The sequence below is a fragment of the Strigops habroptila genome, chromosome 5, assembly GCF_004027225.2.
Source record: "Strigops habroptila isolate Jane chromosome 5, bStrHab1.2.pri, whole genome shotgun sequence".
In the NCBI taxonomy this organism is placed as follows: domain Eukaryota; kingdom Metazoa; phylum Chordata; class Aves; order Psittaciformes; family Psittacidae; genus Strigops; species Strigops habroptila.
In genome coordinates, this window is record NC_044281.2 from 22,424,763 (window position 1) to 22,442,781 (window position 18,019).

Genomic DNA, 18,019 nt, shown 5'->3' on the forward strand with positions numbered 1-18,019 from the left:
ATATTTTTGTCAAACAAGAACCCTGAAACCATCACACTGGAGTGCTGAGCCTATCTGCCCATTCTGTCAACAGGATGAAAGTGAATCTCAAGCTTTTTTAATTACAAGGATAACAAGTTCGCTCATCTAATAATGAAGATGGTTAGCAATTTTAAATTTTAATAATCAATTACTGAAAGTAATTCTCCATTAAACCACAAGAGAGCCATTAAATCTCAAAAGATGGAACATGCTGTATGTAACAGTAGCAAAATTTCTATTTTTAAATATCATTAGGGAATCTCTGATTTTCATTTCTCTGCTTTTCTTTTACCTTTTTCCTCATGCAGACCATCTCATTTTCCGCAGGAAGACAGCACATGAACTTATAAATAATAAAAGAAAACCCTTGCAAGACTTGATCCAATGTGTGAAATATGTGCTAAAAATCTAATTTGTTTCAATCCAGCATATTTTGACTGAATAATAAGGAAAGTGACTAATTAATATCTTAATATTCTGAGGGCTAGGTGGCATGGTGGGCTTCATACACTCTCACCTCAGGAGCCTTGAGTTCAAATCTTACTGATACTGCAGGTGCTGAACAGAGTTTAGTGGTTTCTCTCTTGCTGCTGGTATAGCTGCCATCTAAGACCATAAAATTCAGTCCTATTGGCAGCTTCAATTATAAGTGTGTTGACAGCTGGAAAGCAGGGGTACTACAGTTCTCAAATGGCTTGATATGCTTACATGAGGATGCCTATTCAGTGACAAGCAAGTTGGCAAACATAAATTGATATTTGCTGCTAGCAGAGAGAAAAAAATCCCAAAGTATTGAGAAGGAGGGAAGCAATAGCTTAGTCTTGCCTCAGCTGCAAAATAGCTGTGTTTTCTTTCCAGGGTATTTAAAACTGAAAGCTGCAGAAGGGATTTGGAGTGGTATGTTGATAATGTTGGACTATTAAAATGTATACTGGTTAAGTATATAACAGTGAAATATGACATGTGCATAACTTGAGTCACTTTGTGTGGGGAAAGGACCTGAAACATCAGTGCTGCTTTGAAGGAAAAATAAAGCTCCAAAATGAAAAACCGATACAATGATTAACTTCCAAATTATACTTAATCTTCAGTGGTTTTTATTGCCAAGGTGACACTGATATTACAGAGCACATGTGTCTTTCCAGCAGATACTAGTGCGTATTAGGACTTGCCAAGTTCAGCTTGGTTCTTTGGACCCCATCACTGAATTATCCTGACCCAGTGTTCCTGATGGGCCAACATTAGAACAATATGCAGTTGAGGGACACTTACCATTATTTGGCATCAGTTCCCTGAACTCAGAAGAGAAGGTCTGCGCCTCTGATGGTTTGGCTTAAAGCAGCGCCTGATAACATCAACAGAAATCTTATGAGTCTTTTCAAAGGATCTGAGATACCTGAGGACCCCAAGGTTTGTTGGAAATAAGGTGGAAAAAGGCTTAAGATTCTGCTGTGTACCACTGACACATTTTTTCTTGGCATAAAGCCTGCTGCTGCAGCCGTGTTAAGTTTGGTTTGGAGATTGAGGTGGATGGAAATGTGTTAACATGGGACTCTGCATCAGTCTTAGGGCTACTATCATTGCATTAGATACATCTTGTTCTTAGCATTTTTTTTTATTATTTTTATTTTTTTTTTTATTGATCTATGAAAAATAACTGAAGAAAACTATGTGGTGCTCTCCTTTCTCTTCTTCCAGAAATTCAGGTTACAGATATAAATTGACTGTTTAGGTAAAGTTTCCATATATCTGAAGGCTGAAGAAAGGTAATAACAGTATGTTTTCAACGTTTTGGTTAGTTGAACAAATTTTATTCCCTATCTCAAACTCTTTGATAAGACTGATAGGAAAACAACTGATAGACTGCAGGGTTGGAGGGGAGGGACAAACAAGCTTTTGAACACAAAGCCATTCTTAGGTCTGAAATAGAAGCAAAAAAACCCTTCAGAATTAAATATAGGTTGAGAACAATTGCTCTGAGCTTAACTTGATTATGTTCATCAATTAGGCAATTTGAAAGAAAAGGTGCCTGGACCTGTGGAGCAAAGGGGAAGTATTAACAAGGAGAGGGGTGACAAGGTCACTAACCTCTGTGGCACAGAGAAAGAGACAGATAATTATCATTTGTGGATTATTAAGCAAATATTTGGGTGTAGAAGGTTGGTGAATAAACTCTAATGTTCCAAAAGAACATTGTCACTGTGTTGTCACTACAGTTATGTGTGTATAGATAGCTATGAATGTTAGTTCTAGTCCAATCTCTTACATGTTTCTTCAGCTCTCCCTCACTTAAGGGCTGAGAAGTTAGATATGGAATGGTTCTTTTGTGGAAAATATTCTTCAGTAATTATTAGTATATCTGTCCCTTTTATCACTTCTTTATTCACGTTTGAATTCACAGTGGCTGTTAGGAATTATGTTAGCTGAAACCATGGGTGGCTTTGTAAAAGGCATAAATTATTTTAGCATCGTGTAGTTATAGCAGTTAATGGTCATCTTCTGTCTTGACTGCTCTGTGTTTTCCTGCTTCTGTTAGGTAGTGGATGGCTCGTGGTGTGTTGGATTCCAGCGATGGGTTTGCTTTAGACTTTATGGGGTTTGCAGAGTAGAAGCAGGATCTTCCACTGTCAGTGAATTTCTTGAGGTGTGATCTTCTTCTAGTATAAATTGTAATGGCTTAATGACGCTTCAAGAAAGGGTGGTAGATGGCAATCTAGAATATGGATGCATTGGGTGCTTCTTGAGTACGTACGTAATACGTCTTTGAAGGAGCCACGTGTTGACTAGAGGAGTTAGGAAAGTCCCAAGAGTCTGGGTTGAAGGAGTATCTGCAAGGTGTTCTGAGAGCAAGTGGGGCAGTGTTCAAGAGCCTGTCTTTGCTCTCTGGCAATTTTTAATGTGTTTGGAGGCTTGAGGCTTTTGTGAAGTAGGTCTGCAGCTGTTTTTACAGCTTGGGTAGACTGCGCTTTTGAGGCTACTGTTTCAAAAACTGTTATTGAAAAGAAACTGTTAGAGGGATTAGATCATCTCTTCTAAATTAAATGAAGCTTGGAGTGATAGCTCTCAATTTAAAACCAAGTCAGAACACCTGGAGAGCTTCTGTGTTTGGAAGCTTGTCTGGCTTCTCACCATGTTTAAAAATCCAATTTTACATAGTTTGATTAAAGCTGAATTTTGAAGGAAAGGTTCTGTCTTCTACTTAGAACTGTAGAATATCATGACTACAACAGCCCTGCTGTTAGTGAACAGAGGTGCATAAGGATATTTGGAGACTCAGATCTCCTCCTGAGTGTTTAGTCTTATGCACGAGCTCAGGGAAATTTTGCATCTGGACAGCCTGTAGTAATAATAATAATATAGTAATATTGTCATACTATTAGTGTGCCTGGAGAAATGCCGTGTTCTGTTCTTTATCTGTTTACCACAACCTTTGTGGTTTGACTCTTCTTCTTTTCTTTGGAAACACTTATTCCTCTTCTTTGTGGTATAGTTGTGTGGTGGTGATTTATTTTTTCTTTTTTTCCCCACTTTTTCCTTACACTGTACTATTTCTGACTGATTTTGAATTTTTATAGCACTTGTCAAAATTTGAAATACATTACATCTAATGTCCTCTATCCTCTGTGCAGCTTCCCTGCTGGCTCTGCTAACCTGGCTGGTGACACAACTGTTCCTCCTTTGATGTCCCCAACCCTGTCCTACTGTGCTTTCACTGCTTTCAGCTGTTTCCTGCTCATTGTAGAGTGAATATGATTTTTCAGAGTACAGAGAGAGCTTTTAAGTGTAGGCTTACACATAGCAATGGCGAGAACCCTAGAGATACTTCGATATCACACAGATAAGCAGAAACACCACAAAGTTTAGCAGTTTCACATCAGTGTTGCCCAGCCTTTGGCAATACAATGTTAACATCTCCTCAGAGTTATTGGTTGTGCAAGCTGTCTTATGACAGGCTGCAGGAGGGAATGATTAAATGCTTATTTAATGGTGTCTGAAGGGAGGTGTAACCATTGGCCAAACAAATCAGCTGCTTTTCAGGATTGTGCATGAACTGTGGTGTAATGAGGTTTTTCTCATGCCATAGGTAAGCAGTACAAATTCAGTTTTATTGCAGCTATATGTAGTAGTGTGTAAATGCAGGAGGAAAATCTGAATCTACAGATGCAACAGCATAGCCTGTTTCTATCAGCTAAACTGGGACAATTTTCTGTTTAGATGTGACTAGAAAGTCTTCCTTCCACTTCCTTCTTTCCACTATGAAGAGATAAACTTTCCTTGTCTGATTTTGTCCTGCTGTGTTCAGAGATGGGATTATGTTCTGTGTAATAAGCCTGCTGGCTGTTAAGAAAAAGAATATGACCAGAAATCATCAGAAAGAGAAGTAAAGAAGTTATCTTCAAGAACCTAAGAATCATCTAATTACTCAGGTGAAAGTAGTGGTATAATCTACTTAACTAATTTTGGCAATACTATGGACAGGTTTTGAGGGAGAGTAGGGGAGAAGGGCTGTTTTGAGGTCCTGAGATGGATGCAGTTGTTGGGGGAACAGGTTTCTTCTCTTTGCATCCCCCCAGGATATCTGAAGCTATCCCTCACTGTGTCCTCAGAATGTGTATTAACTATTTTTCAGCCAGACACCTGCTTACCTCCACTTCTACATTCACTTTGTAAGCACCTCTTCACTTTGAAGTTCTGGCACCTTCTTGTACTGCTGAGATGGACAGACAGAGTTAGCTTTTCTTACAGGGAGAGGAAGGGTTGATACCAAAGGGAGCTGTGGGGTAGAAAACTTTCTTGTCCCTACTACTGCCAGATTTTGGGACAGGAATTGCTTTGGTGTGTGACAGCTGCTTCTTGAGATGAGCACTCCAGTGTACGTTGTCTCCTCTCTTTGAGAACAAGACGACTGTTGTGGAGTGACCTGGAATTGCTGACTGTTGTCTTCTCCAGCACAAACAGGTTGAGGGTGGCTTGTGGTGACAAACTTTTTTATACCTCTAATGCTTTCAAACAGTTGTGGTGTGACAGATCCCTTGTTAAAGTCTGAGTGCTAGTTACTGATCTATTGGCCTTTTTGAGCTCAGGACTGTGGTGTACTAGAAAATGTTAAATTTTGTTAGATGTCTTCCAGGTGAGGCAGGAAAAAAAGACTGAGGATCAGGCTTGCTCTTGTTCAAAATCTGTTTTCAAGAGTTTGAGTCTCTTCTAACTCTGAGGCTGGATTGGTTTATCATTTAGAGGTTGCCTGGGTATTGTAATGATGTGTCATGCTCAGTTATACCTTGTGATGTGTTGAATAAAGCAACTGAAAAACCTCCACAGCTTCTCCCTCCCCTTTCCCTTCAAATGAATGGCTCTGAATATAAAAATACATTTTATTGGCATGGTCAGCTGTCTTCCTTCTTGGCGTGCTTAGTATATGTTCAAGTGCTAGTGGTATGTCAATCTCCACACCTCCGGCCTCTGTCCCTGTCCTCCCTTCCCACTCCCAAGATAAGAAAGTACCGTCTGCAGTGAAGGCATGTAAATTTTCTATGACATAAAATTAAAACCTCTAAAATTTGTTTTTGTTTATTCTTTTCACATATGACTGAATGAAAAGTGTTTGCTGAGTTTAGGGGCTCAGGGATCAGATTGTATTAGGTTTTTTTATTTTAAATCTTTCTTGACATTTGAATTTAACCAGAAGAACTACCCTTTTACCAGCTCAAGACTTTACTTTCCCGTACATACTTGTATAACACACTTCAGGTCTTTCAGACAAGATGCAAATTTGAGGTCCTGACCACCTATGGTCATTAAAAACTTCATGAAACTTCCCCCCCGCCCTGAAACGAGGAAAGTTAATGCCAATAACCTGGCCAAATTCCAGCTTTGGTAACTACATTCTACCTTCCTAAAAATATCTTTGCTGTTTTCAAATGGAAAAATCTACATTTTCTTCCTAAAAATATTGTCTGGTGATGATGAGTGCTGTAAGACCTTCAGTGTGGACCAGACAGGTTTAAGCATAGACTCAGGCAGTCACTGTTTGCTTAACTCTCTATAGAGCTGTTGACCTTGTGCTAAACACTTGCACACACACACAACTAGCTAAAGAGTTCTGCGTAATTCATAGTTGAAGTTTGAATCTCAGCATGTAATAGCTGCTTTCATGATGAAAGCATTTGTACCTCAGAGGCTTTTTACTATTTGTCTCATGTTTCTCTATGAAGTGTTCAAAGCACTTTTAAGAATGTTTGCTACTCTTTCTGTAAAGTTTCTTCTCCTTTTTTTTTTTTTCTTTCCCCGTTCTCTCTTATGGCCAGGAAAAGAAGAAAAGAATATTTAGGAAATATTTAGAAATCTAATACTACTACTTGGTGTGTTTTTTTCAGTTCTTTCTTGGTTATGTGAACAACCATCAAAATATAATCACAGAGCACCAAATGCCATTCTTGTATTGACCAATGCTAAAACAAAAATTGTTGTTCCACAGTGTTTCTCACCAGTATACTGCCTTCCATCAGCCTGTTGCTATTTAGTATACATGTGTTTCGATAAAGCTTTTTCTGGAGGCTTATTTTTGTGGGTAAGGAAAAGATAAGAATATAAGGGAGGTGATAAAATTCATTCCTTCAGCTCAGCTTTGCATTTAAAGGCAGGCCTAAGTAAATAGCAGATTATATTAATTTAATTGAATTAATATATTGAATAGCTTTTGAGCTATGTAGCTAATGATTAAGCACTGAAACATTTGCACAGGAGTATAGCTGTGTAGTTTTTGTGTGCAGAGGCTTGGGGAGAAGTCCGCATAGTGTGCTGGGATGTGCCAAGAGGAGTACAGTTCATCTGAAGAACTTAGTAAATGTTTTAGAACTTCTCTAACCTGCTTGGTCTGGTTTGTTTTTCCATTTTGCTAATGAATTCCCTGTACACAGTAGCTTTATAAATAAAACCAACTTCACCATAAATTAAAATTGGTGCTCTCCTTAAAACCACCGTAAAAATTGAAAGTAACATACTGGGAATAATCTCAAAGTTTGTACCCCATGTATGTAATCAGTGGAACCTACTGAGATGTTTCAAGACTGCATCTGTTTCAATGTAAAAAAAAAACCAAACCCCTCCCCCCCCCCCCCAAAAAAACCAAACAAAAACCAAACAAAAAAACCCCAACAACCAAAAAACCAAAAAAAACTCAGTCTAAAAATAAGAAAAGAAAAAGCAAATTGTCAAATTCTGCAGTACTGGTATAATGATTGCTGGATATATGTATTCAAAAATACATTTGCCATTTCTCAGCATGATCCTGGGAAGACATAATTTCTTACTGCCATGACTGCAGTTTTGTTAAGTAAAACTTCCAAAATGCAACACCACAAACTTTGGGAATGCAGCTTTAGCGCTGTTCTGTGTTCAATAATTAAATACAAAATTCAAGAAATTGCCTTCTTGACTTTCAGATCATACTTTTGCCACATCCAAAATAAAACACAACTGCAGGGTACTAATAAAAGTAGGCATGACTAGGCAAGGTAATTTCCTCCTGCATTAATCTTAAATTCTTGAAGAGTCATCAGAGTTTTATTTCACTGGTTCTGGTTTAAATGGTCAAGTTTAACAACACATTAAAACTTGCACTGGGAGATCAATTTCGAACAAATGCTCCATTTGCAGTTGTGCCTGTATGAAGAAAACCAATCTTCTGTTGATCAGAAATTCAGTGTGTTTCAAATACCATTTGAAGGTGCCAAGTGACTCTTGCGTATGTTTTAATAAGGCTGGATGCTTGATGTCCTCTTATTTTGTTAAGAGCAGTTTAATTTTAACAGCAAGTGCTCAGGACAGCGTTTCCTTCTGCTCTGGGACTTACTGGGCTCAGAATGGATGAGTAGCTGTCAGGGAGCAGGTTGCAAGTAACCACAACCAAAGTCCTGCTGTGCAGTAGATCACTCACAAGCAATTTTTTTCCTACTAAGTGACAGTGTCTAGCTCAGATCCTGAAGAAATCAAGCATGTTTTTAATCTGATTTGCAAATTCACCAGTCTTCCTTTCTGGGCTCCCTTTTGCTGAAGAGTGGTGGGATAAAGGGCCCCAATTTAATTTCCTGAATTAAGGAAAACTCTCAGATGGGCTCTTTTTCCTGTTCAGTCTCTGTTACAGAGGAGACAACCTTATTTATACTACATTTGAAAAAATAAGGTAAAGTAAGATTGCGTCATGCAACCCTTGTTCGTTTCTCTTATCCTAGTATGGACAAACATATATCCTAGTCAATGGAAAGGAGGGCAAGACAACCCTGTTGTATGACTGTCTAGATGTTACCTTATGCCTTGGTACTTGGCAAGTATTAGATAATGAAAGAAATAGATAAGAATAAATTACTGTAGTAGCAATCACTCTTCCATTTAAATAGACCTAGTAAAATCTTTGCAGGTATTTATATGGGGTAAATATCACAATCCAAACTTCCTGATTTCTGAATTATGCTCTCTGATGTTGGAAGCAATATCCGAACCAAGCAGCCAAATGTAATTAAACTTGACTTCTGTTGCTTAGTAGCATGTGTATAATTTCATGTTTATGTTTAATTTCTCAGTGGTATTTTAGCTGACACCAATGCAGAAGTACTCAAGTATTCTGTGGGGAGACTAACATAGCTCTTGCTGAGTTTTTATGTTGCCTTTTGGCCTTGACCAAGTGAATTTGGTGGCTGATGGTGCTTACGTGGGAGATACCTCTCTGTGACAACAAGGTAGATACACCATCATCAGAGCCGTTTCTCATCAAAAGGCATGGGATAAAATTTATACAGCTTTCCTCCCAGTCTGGTCTGGGAGGCTTCCCCCCAATTCAGGGGAAGTTCAGGTTAGGTATAAGGAAGAAGTTCTTTACTGTGAGGGTGGTGAGGCACTGGAACAGGTTGCCCAAAGCAGTAGTAAATGCTACATCCCTTGCAGTATTCAAAGGCCAGGTTGGACAGAGCCTGCGCATGGCAGGGAGGTTGGAACTAGATGATCTTAAGGTCCTTTCTAACCCTGACTATTCTATGACTATTTGCCCACCATCTGCACTAGGTACCTTAGTGATAATAAATACTACCTTACAAAATGTATTTACGCTCCCACCAGCTTCTCCCTTTGTTCTGACAGGAGCAAGCATTGTGTCTGTCAGCCTCTAGCGTCCTCAGCAGTTGGAGCTGGTAATTTTTCAGTAACTACAATAAGTCATCAGTGATTATTTTCAGACAACTTTCAAATATGTATATTAGGTGATTAAATTTGCAGTAAGTGTCACTCTGTTATGCTAATGTTAAACATGCAACCCTTTCCCTGTCCTTCTGCATTAAGCCTTTTCTAAAGCAATGTGCCAATAACTAATTTTTTCCAGCTGTTCTAGATCAACACTTTTTACATCACAGCTCAGGAAATCAAAAGCACTTGTCTCATTTATACTCTATACAAAAGAAATGTAGCACCTTCAGAAGTTGATTATATTCAAGTGTGGAAGTCTAGTTTCTAAAATCACTTTTGTTCTTTAGTAGCACATAACACTTAAAGATATATGTTTGTATTGCTTCTAATTTGGGCCTTTTGAATCCATCAAGGTGCAAGACCAACAAACCTTTAATGTAGAAGAGAGTCTCAAATTATTAAGAGACTATCTTGTACCCAGAAAAATCTACTAATTGCAAGTAATAAAGTTTCAAAAATATAGAACTCTTCCCTCTAACTACTACTTTTTTTCTTCTTCAAATAGTTTCCTAAGAAGGAAATTGTTCTTATTGGGGTTGGGGTGGATCAGATTATATTTCAGAAAGCTGTTTGAGGTGTTTTGATCTTCAGATTTCCTGGTATAGGACTCCGAGGTTATTCTTACTTTTACTTAATTCTCAGGTCTTATCTCCAAACGTAATACTTTAAGTTGTCCAGGCAGAGAACCAGGCTATACATATATCCCCATGTTTAGTGGTGGACTTGCTAGCATTACGTGAACAGTTGAACTCAATTATCTTAAGGGTCTTTTCCAACCTAGGTGAGTCAACGATTCATGAAGACTCTGGCAAGCTGCCTGCCAGATTTGTGCCCGCTTCTGCCATTCCCCTTAAGTTTCATAGTAGAAGCAGTAATATGATGTCATTTTAAAAACTTGTTCCTTCAGCCTTCCTTACTACAGACTTTTACAGAATAGATAAATACTGTGTCATCATAATTGGAACTGAAGAAGGTTTCCTTGATGAGAATAAGAAGGTGGGGATAACTTCCAGGTACTAGGGAGTCAAGCTGGACTTCTTAATAATCGTCAAAGAATTTTTCTGTGTCATGCGCTTTTCTTGTCCCAACAAAAGAAAGAAAAATAATAATAGTTATCCCTCTTGACTGTGACTGTTTGAAAAGTAAACTTAATCTGTTTTACCTCATGGTTCCTAAAACAGTGCCTACTAACACATGCTTGGTAAAACCTGGGATGATCCTACTAATGTATTTTTAGCAGTGACAGTGGGTATGCCCTAAAGATGTAAGTCTTTCTCTCCTGTGGGAAACTTATGGACTTAAGCAGCAGCCATGGTACAAATTTCTTTTCAGCTGTCACTGAGGGCTCCCTTATGTGCAACAAAAAAGGTGGGAGCAGGTAACTAGGCATTTGGCAGAATGAAAACATAAACCAGTTGTTTGCACTTGGTTTGCTATACTCTAGTGTGATATTCCTTATTGTACGTGTATATTGTGGGTGTTCTAGAAGAGTTTCTCTGCCTGGAATATGTAACATAGGATGCTGCATGTGTTTACCTATAGAAAGAACATATTATGACTGAAAAGGGAAGTAACCATATATTTTAAGACTGTGTCGTAGTACGTATGCATCAGGGAGCAAAGTTTGTGTGGTGTGTGCAGTCTCAAGCCTTGTCGCTTCCTGATTGTAAGGTCTTTCCAGCACAGCCTTAATGGAAAGTGCTGCATCCCTGCTAGACTTCAACTTGTTCACCTAAACGGGCTCAGACTTCTTTCATACGGCCCTTTTGATGTAATCACACAGAAGGTGATCCCTATGTTTAAAACAAAACAACTTCGAAATGAATACTGCAGCAGGGCCAATTTCTTTCAACAAATCAACAAACTTGACTTGGGGAGTGAAATATCTGCTGTCAAATGACTAAGCCCCACTTCAGGGAGTTCTGACCCAGACAAGTTTTGACCACACTTAAATTGGAACAGTGACAAGGTGATTACATGCAGTCTTGATGTCTTCCTCAGTATGGGAAATAGAACATAGTTTTTTGTGCAGAAAGGTGCTGAATGCCCTAGTTTTTTCATGTTAATATAATTTAAAGATAGGTATGTCCCAAATGAAAAATTCTTTATGAAGATAGTTTGCTTTGTTGTACATGTTTAGTATGCAGAGGAAGAAATTCCTTTTTCTCTTCTTTACCTATCAGTAAAAATACAAGAATACAAAACTCTAGAGTGACTTTTTAATACTGCTGTTACTAGGTTTACTCAACCTTACAAGATGAGCTTATAAAGAAAGCATAGTTACCAGTGCTGTAGAACTTTATTGATTATAAGAAAACCCTGACCACCCACCACCGCTCCTTGTTATATCTGGTTTGTGATTGTCTTGCTTTGAAGAATTATGAAAATTCCCATGATGACATAAGCCCCCTTTTCCAAAGGAAGCCCTATGATGTAACAGAATTAACATTGAGTTAGTCACAAGATTCATGGTGACGTTTAAAGTGCTTCCAACTCCTCTGTAGAGCCTACAGATTTAGTTGTGTGTTTGGGCCTGCAGGTATAAATGCCCTTAAGGGTCACAGGACAGCTGTTATGACACTGAATGCAGCAATACCTGACATTTAGGGGCCTCATTTGCAATATGAAACCTCTACTTTGGCTTCTTTGACTGACAGAGATTTACTGATAGCATAAACCATCAGATTTACTGATCTCTTCTATGCAAAGACACTTACAAGGCAACCATCTAAATTAGTCAATAAGAAATCATGATTACAAGTGGTACTAAAGCACTGCATTAATTTTTTAGAGCTTAAACATCTATCTTTATGTGATATTTATAACCTTAAGTTGTCTCTTAGTGTTTGATCCTAGAAGCTGTTTCTTTACAGAAAAGCAAAACAGGATGTTCCTTTCCTGAAAGGGATTTTTCTTCACTGGTGAACACTATGAACACTGCTGAACATTATGAAGTGTTCAGCAGAAGGACCTTTGGTCAGGCTGGTAGACTTGAACCTTCATCAGGTTTAAACCCATCTCCTTTTCTGTGTAAGGCCTTACTACCTTACACTATATCTAGGTTGCTCTCCCCCTCCGTTTCAGGAAAGATGTGTTGGCCTGAAGGCAACAAGCGGGACTCTTGGCTGGGAGTAGCCTGCTAGGAATGGAGGATCTGTGCTCTGCTGTTTGTTCCAGTGACTGTGTTTTACCTGTTAACTGTTTCATACAAAATACAGCTTCTTAATGGGCTATATGAATACATGTTTTTTCAGTGTTCAAGAATAAGATGCTTCTTATTCTAGCTATATTTAGAGGCAGAACAAAAGAGTAAGTCTCTATAGTCAAATGAGTGTTGTGAAGAAATGCCTGAATTACAGGCTAAAAAAACCCACCAAAACCCAAACTGTATTAACTGTGGCTACCCTAGCTATGCTAATCCTCACATCGCAAGAAAGCTAATATGGTTAGACTGCTCCTGGTATCTGAAATGCCCTGGGAAACTTATGGGCTATTGCTGTGTCAAAATGTAAATACTTTGTGCTATTTCAGACAGTCTTGGAGCAGTCAATATATCTGCGTGTGGCCAGAAGATGTACTATGGGAAACCTGCGTGTTTCTGAAGTAGCAGCTGGAGAACAGACAAAATATTCTAGAATTCCTGCAAGTGTAATGAGATGTAACTGAATCCCATTCCTGGGTAGAGCTTTGGACATCTATGGGATTAAGCAAGCATCTAGAGACTAGTACTGTTAGATTTCTGAATATGAAGCTGCCCAGTACCACGCTAGTCTGTCAACTATGTACCCGTGATTTCACTAAAGTGGAAGGGAAAGCATAGGCTGGGGTTCTAGCAGATGGCTGAGCTGCCCCATGGGGAAGTAGGAGGTATGGATTTGAACCTTGTCAGACAGCAGAGAAAATTGATACCTTACCACAATTTAATAACACACTTGAGTATCCGCTCAAAAGCACCTACTGGGAGTGTCTAACTTGCAGAACAGATGCTCTCATAGTGCAACTTGCGGTCTTACTCCCTGATAGCCTAAACTGAACCCTTCTGGATTGACTGTGACCTTAAGGTTTTCTCTGACAGCACTGCTCCAGGGGGACCCTACTGAAGATCTCACTTGAATCTGCAGTCTGAACACAGCCACACACGTCTTGGTGCCAGCAAGCACAGGGGAACTTTGTCTTGCAGTGCATGCGCAGCTAAAGTGCTTGAATTATGATACCTGTAGAGCCCTGCTGAGCTGCGCCCTAATATTTTTCTTGTCTGTAAATACGCATACCTATGTTGCTTATAGATAGGTCAGACACTTTTTACCTAGTCTATGCTCAGCTTACACAGCAATGTCTTCGTGCACAGGGGATGCAGGTTCTTCAATACTTTAGTATAACAGGGTCATAATGTATTTTGAAGTTTGGCTCATTAAGCAAAAAAGTTACTTTTAACATGTTATGTGTTTTTCTCCAAGCTACTCAGCTTTGAGCTCTTTGGAGCACAGTCAAATCTTTGCTACATATATGGAAAGGACTTCACAAGATGAAGACTCCTACATCCCTGGCATTTGGGTACTATTTTGAAACAGAAAGTAATGCCATTGTAGTTACAGTCCTTCAGTGAAAATGGGAGGGAATAATAAACCTTAAAGATTTAACTACAAGAGATGTAAACTTTCTGTTGTGCTTTTGCAATGACACATAAAAATGCAGTTTTCTCAAGCTGAAGACAAATAATTTGTATATATTCTTAGGATGACCCCTTTTCTTACTTTTTGTTAAATCAAAGGTGGAAATTAGGATGAAGTAAGCTTCAAATGTCTTATTTGGTGGTTGTGTGGTGGGGTTTTTTTGGTTTTTTTTTGTTTGTTTGTTTGTTTTTGGTTTTTTTTTTTGTGTTTTTTTTTTTTTTTTTTTTAAAAACTCTCCCTAGTACTGTATGAACCACTTATTCAGGCAATAGCTATAAATACATAGTGGCAGACAAACTGTGCAAATGAACTATGAGCTATATATATATATGAGAAAAAGAGGTTTTTTGCGCTGGTTAAAGTGGAAAAAGGAACATTATTCTGTGATACCAAAATACAGCTTGATTGAAGGCATGCACAGACGTACAAGCATGCACAATTACTACTTCAGCTTATGAAAGTGTGGCTCTTAATATCTGTTCTAACCTCCATTAGGAATATTATAGAGCTGCAGTCTGCATCTATATTGGTTATTTAACAGTGATAGTGCGTATTGTAATTGATCTGGATAAAGATGTTAGCATAAAGTATGGCAGATGTTCTTAAACCTTATGTCCCTATGTAGTCATATTGGCCGATGATGGCTTAATTTTTCTTTGAGATAAAATGTGCAGCTCCACGTTGCAGCTTGGTGTATCTTTTAAAAGCAAAATTCTGGTACATCTTTATTTAAAGTGACAGAGCTTTTATCAAAGAATATAGATAATTAAGTGCTGAAACTGAAAACCATCTCTGTAAAGAATTCTGCTGATTTTGTGTGAGTGATTGTTTACAGATTTCGTTCTCCATTTGCTCCCAAAGAATACACTTAAACACTCAATCAATGAATAACCTACAGCAGTTTGTTGTAGATTCAATAATGGGGAATGGTGCATTGTACCAGGATAGTCAGATATACCCATAGGGAGTGTCAGTGGTCAAAATGCTTCCATTGCCAGAAGGTAGTCTGAAAATGGTCTAGAAATTCAATACAGCATTGACCCTACATTGTATACGTGATCTGCAGTCAGTTTCTCAAGCTTACTTGAAGTTTATAAAACAGCCATTTTAATTCTAGGATTCAAAAAAAAAAAAAAAAAATTTTTGAATTAAACTGTTTTTCTTTCTCTAAAGTTGTAAGTTTAAGAGGCATTCTTCCGCTCCCGCCTTCTGTATATATACCTTCTTATTGTTTTGTTTTTAGCACAAAAGAATTTTATGACAGGGAGGTTTCTGAAAATACAGTCTTAGAAAATTTACACACAGTCGTGTCATGTGTGTCGTCTGTTCCCCCTCCCCTGCCGTTGTCAGAATATCTCTACCTGGTGAGTCGCTGACATCAAATGTTTTTGAAATGCATAGTGATACCAAATCACAGACAATAGGTATGTTGCTAGACTTAACAGGAGCTAAAGCTTTTCAGTGATATAAGAAGCTGTCCTGAGGTATGAAGTTCACAGATTCTGTTCTTTAATATAGAAGTTTATTTAAATATTTCAGATTGAAACAAGAAGAACATTTTTTTAATATTGGTTGAAGTTTATATTTCTAATTAGTCTAGCACAGCACACAATTATGAATATCTTTTATTGTATAAAAGAAAACTTAAACCCAATTGCATCTGTGCATATTTTTATTTCCTGTTTTTGTTTTTAATTTTTTATAGAGTAGGAGTAATAAGTTTCTGCTTACTCCTAATGCCCAAATGGTTCCTATGCTGTGAATTGTTGGATGGAATGAAAACATCTTCACTTGCTCTAGTCTACTGACTGCTCTAGGTAAGTCAGACACTTTTATTCTATGCTGTTTCTTATTTTCTAAATTGCCATTGAAGGTCTTGCCTAAACTAAAGCAAAAGTGTGTATTGCATTGCCCTGTGCTTCAGTGTGATGCATATTAAATTGAGTGTTACTATTAAATGCTTAAAAAAATGTTCATTAGACTTAATGCCTTGAGTTATGCATATGACCGTAAAGTGAGATTACACCACTTGCAATTCTTAACGTCAGAATTTGTATGGTGCCACAAGCTGGTTTTCAAAAAAGAGCACACAACTCTAGTGTTTGGAAGTCCAATTGTTCTATTAAAATAGCAGACATCAACTTTTTTTTTAATTCAGATTTTTAAAGAGACTTGCTCCCTTGAGATTGTTTGCCACAATGAGATTTCAACTGTATCTTATTTAACGGATGCAAATGTTTTGTAAAAGCAAGAGAGCAAAATAATCTTTCAGCTTTTTCTGAAGTCTAGAAGTGTTTTGTTTTGCCAGCTGTCTATGAAAGTTCAGTGCATAAAATGTTAGGAGCCTGACTTTCTCCTGTCTTGTATATCTTTGAAAAATTGGTTTATGGCGAGTCATACATCATGTAGCTGAGACATATGGGAATAGTTAAAGATTAAGGTAAATAGACAAATTGAACTGCTTTAAATCATTTTTCCCTGTTTCACTTTTATGAAGGAGCTTATGAACAAAAGTTGACATTAAGCAATCACAATAGGCTATTCTATATATTTTAGACAGTGGTAAAGACTTTAGTGTCAGAAAGTGTTGCATCACTGATGCTTATATCAATTTGATTGGTGTCCAAGTTTTAAAAATGTTGCTTTGTCAAGTCATAACCTTTTCTGAGTCTTTCATTTGTCATAGTTTTGAAGATTATATCTTGGGGGGAAAAAAAAAGTGTTCTGTGCATCAGGAATTGTAACATAGCTCATAAGACTTTTCTTATCAATTGTTTGGATAAAATTAGCATTTCTGTTATTCTTATGTAATATAATTTACTTAGATGTTTTGGTGTAAATGTTTCATTTTAAACAAAGATTAGCAGTTTCACTTGAGATGTAGAAATTCATTTTCATGAAATGTCAGAATACACTTTGGCTGGCAAAGTCATAAATGAGAAGATTTTAGTACCACATAGTCACCAGACTCTGGCTCTTATTGATAATAGTATTGCCATGAACTGGGGCCTTCCAGACCAAAAAAGAAAGTGTCAGCTGAAAAAGCAAGGTAACTCAGAGAATGAACTTGATGTAAACAGACAATTATTTCTGTTTTTATCTTGACTGGCCAAACAAAATATGGCTCTACTGTAAACAACAAATAACTAAGAGGGAATGGATCTGGTTTTGCCTATTTATGTTCTTTGAGTCTTCAGCAGAAACTTGGGAAAAGAGAAACAATAGGAGTTTGCACTAAAAATGCCATCCGTGATTCAAAGTGTTGTTTCCTTTACTTTGTGATTTCAGAGCAATTATTTGTGTTGTCATTCCGAAGGGCTGGGAGCTGGGGTGGGTGTTCAAGTTGTTGTTAAGATGAATTGACCATGTCTAAATATTTCTGTGTGCTATAGGAAACTTTAGGGAGAAAACAGCCATGCTATCATTAGGAATTTTATTCAGATCCTTGGGGGCAGCTTGCCCTGTGATTTAAAATTAAAACACCAATTTCTTCCTAAATGGAGGCTAAATAAATATACTGATTGTTGTCGTGCTTTTACAGCTGTTGTGGATAATATGACTACATAGCTACATGAAGTTTTACTCCTGTAAAATATTTTCTTGTTACTTGATTGAAGGGGTATTATTGCTATATGTATTTCTTTGTAGTCCTTATATCTTTTTTTGTCTAGTACTAGTCATGTAACCAATAGCTAATTGCTTTTATTTTTGCTGTATGAAGTAATACTAAATACACTAGCGGTTTCTCTGGGTATGTTAGAAATCGGTGGTTTATATCAATATGTCTGCATATAAACCCCAGAAGTTCTGAATATCAGCTTCTTTACAAAAGGCAATTTTATTTCCAATACAGATGAGGGACAAAAACATAAAAACAAAATAAGAGTTAATACTGGGAATACTCTTCTCTATAGCAAGGTAATACTGCTTTGTAGCTATATTTAATGGGTCACTTATTGTTTTGAATTAGAGGATGTATTTGGACTGTTTCTGTGCACTATGTGAAAACCAGGCACTGATTATTTTCAGTACCATTTGTATCACTGCAGCTTTTGGCCTCTATAGTAGGAAAGTGCTTGTTTCCTGAA